Consider the following 16523-nt stretch of genomic DNA (forward strand, 5'->3'; position numbering starts at 1 on the left):
CAAGTGGTGCCAACTAAACATGCCGCTGCTGGTGTTTTGAGGACACAGCCTGAGGCACCGAGCCCAAGGTCACCACGCAGGCAGGGCGAGCGACCTCATTCGGCCTGCAGAACCAAAGGCCAAGAGGCAAAGGCTCCACCCTCGGCGCTGCTCCGAGACCGGCATCAGTCGGTGATTCCAGTGGCGTCGGGCTTCCGTGACCAGCCCGGTAAGTAAGGATAAGACCAGGGAGCCGTCCAAGGATGACCAGCCACTTCCCGCAGGCACCCGCCGGCGCCCCGAGCCGGCGGTTACGGCCGTTACCGCGGCCCGGCACCGGCAGCGCGCCTCCTCCCGCCTCAGGCGGTGGCGCCCGCACCCCGTCGGCAGCCAATCAGCGACCGCCGGCTCCCCGCGCGCGCGCGGGGCCGACACCACGTGACTGTCGGGGTGCCGGGGAAGGGGTTGGCGGGGGGAGAGGGAGGGAGCGGCCCGGCATCCACATCCGGGTGAGGCCGCGCTGGCCGGGGCTCGCGCGCGGGGGCGGTTTTCCCGTGGCGGGGACGTGGGGAGGGATGATGGCGGTGGCGGCGGGCTCGGAACGGCAGCTGAAGTGCCGGGGCGGGCTGAGTGAAGGGTAAAAGGAGCCGCCCGCTCTCCTCTGTGGAGGCTGTTCACCCGCGCCCCGTGGGCGTAGCACAGGGTGGGAGGCCGGTGCTGTTCCCAGCCCGTTCACCGGCCTCCCCTCAGCGGAGTTCCGGGGCACGGAATCTGGCCTGGTGCCGGCGGTGGTAGAGCAGGGCTGCTGCAGGTGACTGTCTCTGTGAGGCCTGCCTTCATCGGCCTGACTCCTCCTCCGGTGCTGCCCCCAGGTGCGGGCCCTACCAGTGCCACAGCTGCGGCCCACCAGTGTTGGTATCCGTGTGCTGTGGTGGGTGCTCTTTGTGATGTGACTTCAGGGCTTCCACAAAAGGGTATCTTAAAAGTAGTTTAGAGGAACAACAGGAGCCTTCCTTTCCTCCACCAGAAAATTGATACCCCTGTCAACAGGAAGGAGAGCCTTGTGAGTAGTTCTCTAGCCCAGGGCTTTGGAAATCTTGGCTATGACTTCTCTGCTTCTGAGGCCAAACTGTGTATGGCCAAATTTTCAAACATTGTCCGGAATCTGAAATTGTGGCGAAATATCTAGCCTGATTTTTTCAGAGGTGCTTGTGTGCCTAATATTTTTTACTATAAATGGAGTTAGATGCTGAACTATTTCTGAAAATCTGTCTGAATCTTCAGGCATCTAAAACATTTTCTATAAATCTGGTCTTTAAACATTTTAGGTTTTGAGGCTTCTTATACATAGAATAGGGTTAGCTATATACTCTTGATACCTCAGCAACTGAGCTTAACCTGTTGCTCTGGGATACTCCCTTGATGAACTCTCTCTTCAGCCTTGGTTATTCTCAGGAGACTGTAGTTTATCTTATAAGCAAATTTCCTTTCCTGTTTTAGCAATTCTTTTTGCCTACCAGCTGCACATTGTGAATGCATTTTCTGCCATCTTACTGCAGCATTTTAGTGGAGCTTTGGGTAGTTTTTGTCACAGTGCTTGAACACCTGTTTCTGTAGGCTTGTTTAGGTTTTTTTCTCAGTGCTTTTTGGCTGTTTTGTTTTCTCCTAAGTCTTCAGATTTTGCTCTTCTGCATACATTTCTTAAGCTTATGACTTTGTTCCGAGTGCCTCCATATCAATGGCTTGAATGTCTAAGTAACTGTTGGTGCTAGTGTTCTAGTACTTGTTTTTTCTTTGGGGATGTCAGTTTCTCAGTCACTAATACAGGAAACGGACTGATGACCATTTTCAAACAAAGTTTGCAGGGTAGGCAATTTCTGTTAATGAGTGCAGTAGTGAACTCCATGCCAATAGGATTTGAAAGAAAAAAATCACAGCAGTGTTCAAACAGGTTGTGCCTGGATGCTCCAATGAATAGTAGATAATCTTTATTCTGACCATTGCTATAATTAAGTTCAAGGTTTCCTTCCAGTTTAATTCTATCTAGAGATAGATATGATTGAAAACTGAGTATACCTGGTGACACATTCATATCTGTGATGTTCGTAAACCTCCCCAAGGGTTTTGAGACATACTGGTCAGTGCCTCACTAGAGCTCTCAATGCATTTTAAGTACTTCTGCATTTAATTGCATGCTGCTTGATTGTTTTCTGCATGTCTTCAAACACCATAAACTGTTAGACCAGCTCCTTTGTGTTTTCTTTCCAAGTGACACAACTACTGCCAGAGCTTGGTGAAGAGTATGTTGTCTAGACAATGTTAGCTGCTTATGTGGTGTCAGGCTGACATTCAGGATGATGACAGCTACATAGATTTATAGGTGCCAAAATACGATTCTGCTATAATGCATATTTCTGGTCCAGAGGAAGCACTGTATCGCAGTCTTAAGGACAATAACTGGCATTCTCTAAATGTTTACAGAACTGCTAAGACATCTAAGTATGGTGTGTATCTGAGCAGTTGGCTTGATTCCTCCTGGCTTACTGAAAACTAACTTCCAGGAAAGCTTGCAACACCAAATGGAAAAAAGTTTGTGGTATGACGGAAACAAGCTTTTTGTCAAGCTTTACATTTAAAATTCACAATACCTTCTTGCCTATGTTCATTTGAGTCCATTCACGTTCACAAGGCAGTTGTTTCAGTCTGCAATGGTCTGATTGCTTGTGTGTTTTGTAATCTGCTGTTGTCCATTTGTGCAGTTTCTGACGCTTAAATATCCTTACAAGATCTCTTATTTTATTGTGTTCCTTCTGGAAAAGGTGGCAGGTTTTTGTGCACATATGTAAACTAAATTTAAGTGACTATGGAACAATAACGGTGCTTTTTGATTGTTTGTTTTAGAAAAAAGTAGTTATAATTAAACTGGTAGCAGGGGTGATTCCAAATTGTGGCTCTTGCCGCTTTTCATCTTCCTGTTGGATTATAAGGCTGTAACAGATACTGTACAGGGCAAAGCAATCTGTACTGGAGAGCAGATTGCTTGTAGTTCATGGAATACATCAACATGCCAGCTGGAAACTGGCACTAACAGCTGACAATATTAAAAACTATTTTATTTGGAAACAAAGGATATAGGGTGTGCAAACGCATGTTAAGGTACAAACCATCCAAACCCAAATTCTTCCAGTTGGAAAACTACTAATTTCAAGGCTGTAGCCCTGAATCTATTACTAGAGCTGTTGCTTTTACTTCAACAAAGGACTTAAAAAGGGATTTAATGTGACGTGTTACTTCTATAAAAGTAGTTCACAGTGACATTACCGCAGAGAATGTCAATGTTTGAGTATACTTATTGGTTCTGTTTCAGTTTTTGCATGTATTGAAGAATTGTACTCTGATTATGAAGTATTGCATACTTAAGAGCTGTTGTGTGACAACACAACCATGCCAAGACACTGTAGTCTTGATCTGAATAGAAGAAGAAAAATATACATTTTGCAATAATCTGTTTCAAGTGATGATAAACGTGTATGAAAATGTAATGAAAATTTCATACTTACTTCAATAGGAATAATATGAGCTGGAAGGTGTGTCCTATGAGGAGCGGCTAAGGACTTTGGGCATGGTTAGGTTGGAGAAGGGGATGCTGAGGGGCCACCTCAGTGCTCTGTACAGGATCCTGAGAAGGGGAAGTGGAGACAGAGGTGCTGATCTTTTCTCTTAGGTATCCAGTGACAGGATGTGTGGGAATGGTTCCAAACTGCTGGGAAGGCTTAGACTGGAGATTAGGAAGCATTTATTTACTGAAAGGGTGGTCAAAGACTGGAACAGGTTTTTTAGAGAGGTGGTCAATGCCCCAAGCCTATCAGTGTTTGAGACATTCGGACAATGCCCTTAACAGCGTGCTTTAACTTTTGATCAGCCCTGAATTGGTCAGGCAGTTGGACCATGTGGTTGTTGTAGGTCCCTTCCAACTGAAATATTCTATTCTATTCTATGAATACTCTGGGGAAGAGATGCAGCCCTGGGTGAGGATACTGAATAAATGTGAGCTGAAAGGGATGACAAGTATTTGCTGTAAGCTACGGACTTTTCAAGAAAAGAACTGCTGTAGACATACTTGCTGTGGCGGATGTTCTTTTGGGTACACTGAATGAAAGTCGGAAAAATCTGTAAGAAGGTGAACAGGTTTAGAGAGGCTTCATCTGATGTTACGTACCCAGAATGGGTACCTGTTTTCTGGGAAAATCTCATCATTAATCCTTGCTGAGATGGGGGTCCGTGTTTCCCTGATACTACTTGGGGCTTTTCATAATGTCCAGAGGTGTCTCTGTCAGGTAATACCTCTTGAGCGTGGCTGCAGAGAATTACCGTTACAATCTGTAAAGGCTATTTTTACAGTACTGGAAATTTCTCAGGGATTGCCCTGTGCCTTCATTGGGCGAAGTATATTCTTGAAGATTATGGTGTGTAGGTGCCTCCTACAAATGAAGAATTGGGCTGCTGAATTCTCTGTGCACATATTTACATGAGACATACCTTCTCTAATGCTGGAGAAAGCTTAAAGCTTTGGAAATTTCAATGGATAAATGGGGTTTCTTCTGGCTTTAGGTCAGCATCTAAAGGGAATGGGAACATCAGGGCAATGTGATTCTGCGGTGTATGATTATATAAACTGATCCCAGTTTGATTCGCGTTATATGGCAAAGCATTAGGAAAAATGTAAAGGAAGCGAAATATATTTAAGTATTTATTTTTTTTTTCCCCCAAATTCATTCTGAGATGAGCAGACTCCATTTTAGAAATGGCTTATGGAGTCCCACAGATTTAGTAGTTGTTCCCTGAGAGTCTGGTGGATTTCAGTTTATTTTTGTAGAATAATTTTTTTTTTAACTAAATGAAAAAAAAAAAAAAAATTAAAACTGTTTTGCCAATTGACAAACTCATTAAAACTTACATGACCACTTATGTTAGAGAGGCACAGGATATGGACTGCAGTATGCATTTAACAGTCCGTGAAAAAAAGCATTTGTAGGATCATGTCATTGCGCTTCTGCAGGTCTTGTTCTGAAAAATAGCTAAGGGACTCAAGTCTTTCTAAGAGTCTCTGGTGTTGATTTTTTTTTTTTTTTGGTGTTTCTGATGCTTATTGAGTTTTTATAATATGGTTGTGATGAAAATGTTTTCGATATTTAAAACCAGATAAATGTTACTGCACGAAGTATAATTATCTCTCTATCAAATGGAAGTTCTTTTGGAACCCAAATGGAGTAGATAATTTTATATTGGAATTTTGTGCGTGTATTTTATTCAAAGATGAGAACAGATTATAATACTATTTTATAATTAGGTTTCCAGATTGGGTTGTATCTGTTGTTGAAATAGGTCTTTATCTTCTTGTAGGTATACCTTTTGCCTTGTTTGGGACAGCAGCCCTTGTTTGGAATGCCTGGATTTCAGAAAGGCAGTGTGTTTACCTAAGGTCTTTGAAAGTCAGTTTTCATTCCTTTTCCACATTAGGTTTGTGATTACTGCATGAATAGTAGTAAGAAAATGGAAAGGGTTTGATCTGTGATGTAGTAGGAGCTTGTGGCCAATCAGAGTTCTGTTAAAAAAATAATCTTTTGTGTGGTAGGGAAAACTTTCTGTGCCTCACTTCTAGAGGAGTTACAGACTGACTTCAGGGAGAAGCGTTTTCTAAAACAGTAATGACTTTAGAAAATATTTTCATTGCTGACAGCTGCTTATTTTTTTGTTTTAAGGCAAAATCTGTAAGTGGTAATGAACATACAGTTCCTTATTTAAAAAAAAAAAAAAAAAAAAGACAAACCAGACTACACGTGTTCTGACCTGTTAGCACAAACCACTAATTTTTACTTGGTGTCCATCTGAAGTTTTCTAGAAGTGTTGCAGCTTGTATAGCTTTTACTAAATAAGTTTATAATTACATTCTTAAGGAGTAAGGGTAGGGCATATCAGAAAGCCTTGGGGATGTAATGATGGGTGTCCAGATCTATCATGTTAAAACCAGTGGTCCAAATTCAGTCCATCTTGTTAGCAGACAAATTATTTTGTGTAAAATGAGCTGGGGAGTTGACCAGGTCATAACACACCTATAATTTTAATTTGTGTTAAGATCAAACTGCTGCTTGGTCAATAACTGTAAGATAAATTTCAGGACTGGCTGTTCTGTGTTTTTTATCTCTGTGTTGGTTTGGTGTGGATTTTTTTGTGGTTTTTTGGAGGTGGGGGGGGAAGGGGGTTGTGGGGCGTAATTTGAAGTAGGTACTTCCTTATGGCCAAGGTCTCAGAGTTGAGTACACATTTACTTGGGCAGATGTGATATGGCAGCTGCAACTAAGACTGTATTTTTACTGTCTTTTTATGTATATCTTTGGTGAAGAACTCCAGGCACACCTGATGTAGTACTTGCAATCTAAAAGCAACTGAAACTGCTAACAAAGAAAAGGAAGGTAGTGGGAGTTATTTTGAATGATTTTTTTTTTTTTTTAGTGAGATAAAGATCCTGTGTTCTCAAACATCTTAAATTAAGAAGTGAGGGAACAAATACATTGCATAGGCTTCTCTGACCGGAGAAAACTACGAGGACAATTGGTGCCGCTCTGAAATGTGTTTTATGCCTTTTACTCTCTAAGCAGCAGCAAACTTCCGTTTCAGCTAATGGTGTCTACTCTCTTAAGCCAATTGAGAAAAGTGAATATAATCCCCTACTCCATTTAAATGCAGACCAAAACAGGTTGCTTAACCTAGCCCTGAAAATTACTTCACACTTAAAAACCAAACAAGTAAAATCCCTTCATCTGAGGAAGCAGAAACTAACAACCCATTGCAGCAACTTCATAAACAATTTGAGCTCAATATACAAGATTATGAAGAGATTCTCTATTACAGTGTTACTGTTACAAGCCTTAAAATTAGAATTTTTAAGCATTTTTCTTGTCTCCTTCCCAGGGATTATATTCAATTGAAATAATTCAAGATAAAACAGTCTTTGTTGCACTGGTGCATTGTTTAGTTTTTTGTTTTCTACTGGGATGTAAAGTTAAGGGAAAAGGAGATGTAAGAAAACTAGCCTAATCTTCTGCCTATGGTTTTGGCTATAATGTGTGAAACATAAGAATCTAAATACATTGCATGATAGTAGACCTGTTAGGAAAATAAAATAAACCAAAACTGCGTATGGTGGAAATAGATAGCTGGTGACCTAAACTGGGGGTGAGGGGTGACATAGATGAACCACTCAGAATTTTATTATTTTTTTTTTTTTAGCGCATTTGTTTACATGTTATGTTTCTTTACAGAATTTTCCTGATGGTTTATGTAAGGAACTGTCAGTGTTTTTAGTTGATGTGTGTCTGTGCTAAGTTAGGCAGCAGATTGTTGTGTCATTAGGCCTGGACAGGTGACATTGGTTAACAGGTAGTATCAGTGCTGCAGACTTTTTTTCTTATGCTTTTCTCCTTTGAGGAGTTTGTCCAAGAAGCAAACTTCTTTTCCATTTTTAGTTCTGTGTATTCAGGCTGAATATGTGTATATTATTTTTCTGACTGCTGGCCCCTGCCGGGGGAGGGGGGAGGAAGGGACTAAAAGGTGGCTGGTTTAATATGCTTCTGGTTGTGATGGTATCTGCAAAGTATGAGATGTGAAGTATGTGTGTATCATGCTTTACCATCTACTTCCTACAGGTGTTTGTGTCTGATCACAGTCCATTGAAAGGCACATGAAAGCCATGCCTTGCTGCAAGAAGTGTAGCTTGGATTTAAAAGACACTGTTACTGAGTGATAGAAAAATTTTTTAGGTGCTGAAGAGATAAACAGTTCTGATTATGTTTGCTAGAAGACATCCCTTGGTATAATAGTTGGTGAAATTTATATTCAGAGTACCATCTAGATCAGAGAAGTAAGCGAATTTGGATGCTAAGTAAGTGTAATCTGTGAGATTTAACGTGTGAGACTGTAGGTAATAATAGTAACAGATGACAGTAATTGAGCTAGGCTGCAGGTAATATTTAAAGATTCAAAATACAAAACTTCCAAGGGTTTGGAAAAGGGTGTGTGATGCTAGGTGGTTGTAGATAGTTGAGGGACCAAACTAATTTGAACTCAAATAGGGCACGTGTGAATAGTACTTACTTATTGCTAGTCAATTCTTTTCTCTTCCAGACTAGCAAAAAGGCAGGCTTTTATACAAAGGAAAATAGTACAGGCTGTGCTTTTCTGTTAATATTTCTGAAAAACTTCTGAGGCATTTTGCATCTAGAGTTTATTTAGGGGATGTGACGAGTCCTTAGCTCAGTTTGCAGTGGTAATGGCAGACTTAGTCAGATTGACGTACAAACTGCTAAACCAAAACTGAAGTGCTTTGAACATTGATTTAGAAGTCCATACTAACAATATACATTTGAAATAGTCTTGCTGTCTATGTAAGTATGTATAGATGCCCTTGACAAGTAAAGACAAATTCTAAATTCACCCTTAAGCCGTTCCTCTTCTGCTTTCCATTAGAGGTCCTATGGAATGGTGTATTTTCATATGTTTCAGAGCCAAAAAAGTCAGCAGACTACTTAATGCTGTGCTTGTTCTTGGGTGTATTTGCTTTAGATTTTGCTATAGTGTAATTTCTTGCACAGAATTGATTGTTTGGGAAATAATAAGGTGGTGTTGAACCGTGCTGCCAATGCAAGATCCTGCTTCTAATCAGAAGAATTATTTGTCTGTAAATTAGTTTTGAACACAAAAAATTGTAAGGAAATGAATAAGAAAGAACCATCTCTTGTTGCTTTAATTACAGTTGAAATCTTTATAGATTGGGGGGCACCAATAATTTATATACAAAGTAATCAGGAAAGTATTGATTATAGAGTTACATCTGTTTGAAACCTGTCAACTAGTACCATGAGAAGATTTTGTTGTTTACAGTTCTTTCTGTACGTGATTCTGAAGTTCTGTTAGCTTATAAAGAAATATACTAAATAAGGTACTAAATAATTATAAGTTCATTCCATGTCTCAAGGTTTTTGAATAATGTGAATGTAGGTAAAAGCTATCCGATATTCTATGTAGTGTTGCCAAAACCTGGTCTTGTAGTTCTTTACAGTTGAATTTTTTCTCATTAAATACTTTGCCAGAACACACTGCTAGAATTGATTTCGTTTATCTTGAGATGGGGCTTGAGGGAAAGATTTGAATTGCATTAATTTGAATTTGGTTTAGTATCCTTTATATTACATACTAAGTTTTCAGTTAAATATCTTTTATTTATCGCAGAACACAGGCCAGTGATTTTTTTTTTTTTTTTTTTTTTAATTTCTGAGGAAAAGAGACTTACAGTCAACTTATTTGGACTAGGCTTACTCTTTTTTCAAAACTTTAACAACACTTTCCTATGTTACAGTTCTTGAGTTTAGTGTGTGTGTATAGAGAGAAATAAACTGGAAATCCTGTCTCTGAGGATTGGAATTCAGTGTCGTTTTAGATGGAAAACAAAATATTTTAGCATACACTTGCCAGTTAAGCTTTTAAAAGGACTTTCCATGGGGTGCAACTTTTGAAATAATGCAGAGCTTCCAAAGAGGTTTCCATGTGATATACATGGCACAGTCAACTTGCTTTTAGTTTATAAGCTGCCGGAGTGAAAATCGGTGTCTTGGCCTGATCAACTATAGATTGAGGAAAAGTTGTAATTAGTTTGAAATGCTGCTTTTCAGTCAAGTCTTGTGGCCTGTGATATGTTTGGCTGCTGGGTTCTCAAGTTTTTCTCATATTACATGTGAAACTTTAACCAGTGTGATTTACTACTTTTTTTTTCTTTTTTTTTTTTTTCCCCGCTGGTCAAGTTCTTGCACACTTGATTAGCACTCATGTCTAGTAACATTGTAAAATGGCTGTTGAAAGGGTCTCAGAAACCGAATTTAAAAACACTTTTGTTTAAAAGTTACAGTCCATTTAAAAACAATTCATACAGAAATTTAATATTAATTACTTTATGATGAATGGTGAAATGAGATATTGATACTCCAGGATCAGATTCATTTTATTATTAGAAGATAAAAAATAGTTTCTGTTTTAGGATTTTTATGAATACTTTTTTCTACTTAGTGAGTGCTTAAAAAGTGTATGATATAGCTAACTAACTATTGCTGTTGAAGGGACTTGAGATTTGGTGTAGTTATCCTTATAAATGCATGCATGAACTGCCTTTAATGTTTACGAAGAGGCCTGACTTGTCCTTTGTTGGGGTTGAAAGAGCAATATTGGTTCAAGAACCACATTTTCTTTAAGAGAAGAGACAGGAATTAATGTGCTGGAAAATTTCAAAATAGAGGCAAATTATATTTGTTTTTGGAAACTATTAAATTTAATTTGACTGTATGTCCTGAAGACTTTGTACATAGATACTTTTTGTTTTACTTTCTGAAAATAAGTGCGCACTATCTCTTTTTATATATATATATATATATACACACACACACAGACACATATGTTGCCCCAGTGGTATGCGCACAGCTGAGGAGTTATGATTTGGTTTTTTGTGGGCTTTTTTTTTGGTTGTTTTTGTTGTTGGTTTTTTTTTTTTAATTATAGCAAGCACAAAGTATGCAATATAAATCCTTGATATTTTCAGTGCATATTTTCAGAAGTAAATCAGCTTTGTCATCCATTTGAAAGGGGACAAGGTGAAACTGTTAGAAAATTAATTTATCAGTAGAAGGTTTCAAAATGTTTTTACAAGGGTAAAGATACTGACCTGCTGGATTGCCTTAATGTATTCCAGACTCTGGTTAAGAAGGATTTTGGAAGTTAATTTATCCAGTTATTGTGATGTGAATTGTATTAAAGACACGTTTCAGTAAAATGGATGGATATCAAAGTTGAATAAAGAATACTGAGTAGCAAGAGTGCTCAAAAAATAGTTATAAAAAAGTTAAGTCACTTTTTATTACTGTTGATCTACATGGTATATGTAGAACATACTCAGAAATTGATTATCTTTCTAACATATCTGAGTTCTTAAAAAAAGAGGTTAACAAAGTTGTTGCAAAACCAACACATTTTTATTTTAAATGGTCTTCAGGTGGCAATTATGGTTAAATTGTTCAAATCTCATAGCGTAAAATACAGTATGATTTGATTACAGTGTCTAGTTTATAAGTCTAGATAATAAATAAGAGTTTTTATTTTTAAAAAGTCAAAATACATTTAATTGTATGTCAGCATTGGATCCCATGGAAAAATGCACACATCTGTATTTAACCTGGTTAAACTATAAATGACTATGGAACATCTGGAGTTGGTAAAACTGATGAAGGACAGAACACTGGCAGTATCATTGTTACAGCAGAGGCTACTGTATAGTTCTTGCTTATTAATCCAATCCTGATTCCTCCATTAGGTTTGAATTATAGAACCACATGCTAAATAAAAAAGTGAGGGAAGAGTGAAAGAAGACCAAGAGTTTGCAGAGTTGAATTTAGTTATAGTCTTCTGGCAGACTGCACCTCCCATTCACTATCCTGGTGAGAGACAGCCAGACTGTGTTCTGAGCTGCTCTCATTAAATGCACTAGGCTTGAATTTCTTAAAATTATTTTGGCATTTTGGATTAAAAAAAGGATTTTTCTTTGTTCTTATTTAGTGATATGTTTATGATAATAATTTTCCATAGAAGTTGTGCACTCAGCAATATTTGTCCTGGGAAAATAGTGGTTTGATTACAGAAGTAGCCTAGTGTACGTGTGAGTGAGGGAAAACAGATTTTTCTGTTAATATTTCTTTATCAGTCTGATATTTTAGAAAATGTCTGTGTTAGCTGAAGTTGCCCATTTACATACATTTTTTTCTTCAAGTCTCTAAAGAAAATTATAGCAATTACCTGGAACTTTTAATTGTTAAATGCATTGTTTTTATTATTATTATTGAGTGTAAATATGCAGTATTAATGGTTATTGTTAAAATAGTCAAGCTTTTACTTGCTGACTTTATTCAAGCAAAACTTGTCTTCATTGGGAATTTTGCTGACTAAAGACTATGTAATTGCGCAGTAATTAATGTAGTTAAAAGATATCACTCTACATGTAGTTTAGTCTTTGGAACCTGAATGTTCTGCCTGTTTTCTCAGTGTTGCCAGAAGGGATCGCTTTTGCATAGTAATTTTTGGATAAATTTCAGTAGTTCTCTTTAAACAGTGCTGGTTTCAAAAGCTATTAAGCTCTGTGAATATATAAGGTCCTTGTTAACTTAAATAATTCAATGAATTCTCAAGTATATTATATATAAGTTCACGGCAGTTTGTTATTATTTTGTTCTTGTATATGTATTCTATATGCATCGTATATTTATACTTTAGGATGAATATCTGTTAGGTATGAATTTATTTCCAAGGGCATGCATTTATTTACAGTTTAGGAAAGGTCTTTGAGGATATACAAAATTGTGATTTGAAATAAATTACATGGTAGAAAGAACAATTATTTCTCTTAGTCTGGGAAGACGTGGAGCATTTTGAATTAGGCGCACTGTGATGAATGGAGGCTTGTCTGTATATATTGCTTATACTTCATAAACATTGTGCATCCAATTTATTCCGCATCTCAGCGGTGAGGCAATGTATGTTTTATGAATTATCTGGTTTTGTGTGTATGCATGCTAGTGTAATACAGGGAGGGATATACCTTACTGCTCTAATACCACATTACCATGAATGCCATCATTGCTGCAAAGAGAAGTATTGTAGAAGGCAGAGGCATTTTGAAGGTGATCAACGTCTGCCTAGTGGCATAGCAGAATATGGTTTTTTTTTCTACTTCTGGAAGGATCTGCATGCTAAGCCTTGATATATGATGATATTTTAGCTGCTAACAGAATTGAGGAGAAGTTGTGCGGATCTTGGAAAAGAAAAATCATTTGGTTTGTGCTTATAGGGCGTGCCTGGCATGCTCCCTGCCTAGCTTTGTAGGCTAGCAAGGGAAGGAGACAAAATTGAATGGATTATAGGATGGGTGGAGAATCTGGCTGGTATCTTGTTGTCTGTTTGTTTGGGGGCGGGGGGGTTATCTCTTCTTGAATGAGAAATAATTTTTGCTTAACTGTTAACTGATGAGTAATATTCTTGATATCAATGCTCTCATCACATACTTGGTACTTTAATTACTTAAATGTCCCGGTAACTTGCTGGATATGGGACCTCTTAGAAAAAGTCTTTCTGAAATGGGCACAGTAGTGCCTGACCATCTTTGTCAAAAGCTTTGAGACTGGAGAAGAAGAGTATTCTAGAAATGTGTAGTTGGTATAAAGAATCAAGTTGGAGAAAGAAATTATATCAAAGCGTTGTGTTCTGATTGAAAAGGATTTAGGTGTTGAGCCCTAATCCCATTTTCATTCTGGCCTGATCTGTGATCTCTGCTCCCAGCTTCCTCATCATATTACAAAAGCATCAGTGGCAATCAGCGTTTTCCTTGAGAAGTAAACACATTTTTCTTGATTGCAACAGAGAACGTACAATTATGATAATATCCATTTGGCCAAAGGTCATGTGATGAAAGTGTTGTGTTACATGCTTAGGAGTAGACCAAAAATTAAGAAGAAAAAAAGGAGAGATCATGTGCACAGACATTCTGGCAGCTGTGTTTTCTGTTGGAAAGAAAATTAGCATTTTTGCTTTACTTGTTCAAGGGTTGGGACTTGCACAATGTGAAACCTTTTGAGGTTGCTTTATGAGGGTCATGAAAATGAATTTAAAACTACATCTTGTGTTGTTTCTCCATGACTGGAGCCTTCTCTTTAGGAGAGTATGAAAAGTCAAATTCGTCTGCTTCATGTGTGAACAAAAATTCATCAAATCTTCTTTTCAAGTATTAGTAAAGGGAGAAAAAGGTGCAATGATGATGCGCTCTTCTTTCCATGTGGAAGGGAATAATGCCTGGTCTTTTCTGCTTCTAACAGTATATCCAGAGCTTGTAAAACAAAGGATTAAAAGTTTTCAGAATGACCAGTCATGTTTTATTTCACTGTTTAGATTAAACTTACATAGAATCTGAATTTCCAGTAGGTGGTTGCGGGTGAGGAGGGGGAAGAATATTATTATGGTTATTTAAGGTGTTCTCTTTCAAGACTACCAGCTGAGGCATGTAAGATCACCAAGACTTGAAAATCTGAGACATAATTTTTATTCTTTTTGATAATATCATCTCATGTCAGAGAAATGGGTTAATATATTTTTCTTGCCTCAAATTAATACTATGTACCTATGAGAACTACTGTACTTTCAGGGTGTGGAGGAAGCTGAGGGAAGGAGTTTTATTAATTGGAAAAGCGTGTCTTTCTGTCTATTAGGAGATGTTCAGTAATTATAAAGGAATGCTATTTATTTTTATTTAGTATAATTGGTATCACGACCTGCTTTTCATAATAGAGTTACCATGTGCTAGAGATCTTTTTTTCGTTTACCGTGGTCACCTGTCAGCTTTTCTAACATAAAGATAGAATAATATTCTGTAGACTCTGAAATTTTGTGGTTTTTGCAAACTGTCTATATACAAGTTAAAGGAAAACAATATCCTTTTCATAATATTTAATTATCAGTTTTACTGAGCATCCTTTCTATTTTGACCTTTACTATTTTATTTTATTTTTAATTAGGGGAGAAAGTTGCATTTTAACTACATTTCAAGGTGATCTACTGAATTGTTAAGCTTTGTTTTTTACATGAAAGATTCTTTTTCTGGTGGAAGTAGTGGTGTTTTTTAGAATCAGTGATTCACTCAGCACTGAATTTTCTTAGGCAGTGGATCATGCCAAAAACCTAGTCCTATCCTGTTTCTTGGATTAAAAAAAAAAAAAAACCAATCAAAAAAATACCCACCCGCCTTTTTTTTTTTTTCTGTAAAGGGTGTATTCTTTCTTAAAATGTAGGGTCTTGAGCACTCTTTTATTAACATTAATGATGTTTATTTGTACAAGTTACTGCACATCCATAACAGCATGTATTCAAAGACTTATGTTTTCACTTGATGTGTTGCAATATTAAATTGTTGCTATGATGCTCTAAGTCTTACTAAGATTGTGTCAAACCTTCTATTTTCAGACATCGAATTCTGTGACAAAGTTCCCTTGAGGCAGAACTTGGTGGTTTTTACCCTTGGAATGCTTGTCCCTTCATCGTACAGATGCCTCTTTCTAAGTTCTAGTAAAACACATTAGTGTGATTTAAAAGTAAAAAGAATCAATTGCATTTAGGAATATTGGATATTAACAGAAAAGAACAGAGAAGCGAAAGTATTTAAATTGTTAGTCTAAGTTCTTGAAGCTTGCTAATATTTTAAGGGGAAATGCATTTGAAATACCTATGAGCCTTCTATTTTACTTTTAAACCCTCTGTTTCTTAAGTTTATCGAGCATGCTATGTTTCCTTCAGCCTTCTTCAAGAAACATCTCTGTTGAGTACAGAGATTTATGTAAGACATGTTTTCTTTGAACTCATGATGAAAATATTTCATTGGGTTTTTGCTACTTTTGTCCCTCCTACAATAGTGAAGACTTCTAGAGGTACTCTTTCTTGGATGCACCTTTCTTGAAGTTGGTTCATTTGTCATTAGCAAATCCGGTCCTAAAATGATCCCGGGTTGGTAGTACAGTTCAACTGAAGAACAGTCTCAAAGATGGATTCACTTTTTTTACAGTCTCTACTTCTGTGCTACTGTGATTTTGGATTTTTTTTTTACTTGTTTATTTTTAAACGATGCTATTCTGGATAAAACTGAAAGCATTGAATCATAGACCATACACGGAAGTGACATCTGGAGGTTTTCTAGTCTAAACCCCTGCTTAAAGCAGGTCTGGTTAGAGCAGGTGGCTCAGAGCCCGGTTCAGTTGAGTTCTGAATATCTTTAGGGAGGAAGAGTCCACAGTGTCTGTGGGCAGCCTGTGACAATATCTGGTCAGAATTTTCACTATTCTGACTTTTGTCCTATAGATCTTGTCCTAGATCCCTCTGCCACTCTGAAAACACCCTGGCTTTGTCTTTTAGAGAACTGTGTCCAATTTTATGGTTGCTAGTACAGTAAGAATACTTTATATATGGGAGTTAGTTTTTAGCCTACTGTGGTCACTTTTGCTTAGGCATTTGCAGGGCCGTTGATGTGTGATCTTTGTGACCTAGTTAGCAGATGACAAGTCACATTTTTCTTACCTTTTTTTGCAGAGTACAAACTAATTTCCAGGGCTTCTGATTATCATTATTCTGAATAAGGGTTACAGAGATTGTTGATCTGGACTTGATGTTGATTAATTATAGATATATTCTATTGCCTCGATTTGCATAACAGAAATGTTCATTCCAGTCTAATTCAAGCTACTTTTTGAGAGTTTTTTGAGGGCAGATGGGGAGAAGGCTTGGTGAGGGGAGAGGTTTTTCCTTCAGAAAACACAATATGCTTGAATTGTATCAGCTTTGTCAGACTTACCACAGCAGTTTATGTACATTTTGTAAAAGTGTGTGGCTTTTGAAGGAAAAAGATATTTGTGATA

General features: G+C 37.7%; 1 protein-coding gene across 3 annotated transcripts in view; it reads left to right on the plus strand.

Moving 5' to 3' along the window:
- Positions 1-463: 463 nt before the first annotated feature.
- The window catches only part of CCDC91 (coiled-coil domain containing 91), a 148371-nt gene continuing 132311 nt past the window's right edge, over positions 464-16523 (plus strand). Inside the window, exon 1 of one of the 3 annotated variants that reach the window (XM_054214313.1) lies at positions 464-488. The gene's annotated coding sequence lies outside the window, so the exon portion shown is untranslated. Of the gene's footprint in view, positions 489-552; positions 1043-16523 lie in introns of those variants that run through there. The other 2 variants (XM_054214304.1, XM_054214323.1) reach the window with 2 other exon arrangements.

Source organism: Rissa tridactyla, chromosome 1 (genome assembly GCF_028500815.1).
Source record: "Rissa tridactyla isolate bRisTri1 chromosome 1, bRisTri1.patW.cur.20221130, whole genome shotgun sequence".
Lineage (NCBI taxonomy): Eukaryota > Metazoa > Chordata > Aves > Charadriiformes > Laridae > Rissa > Rissa tridactyla.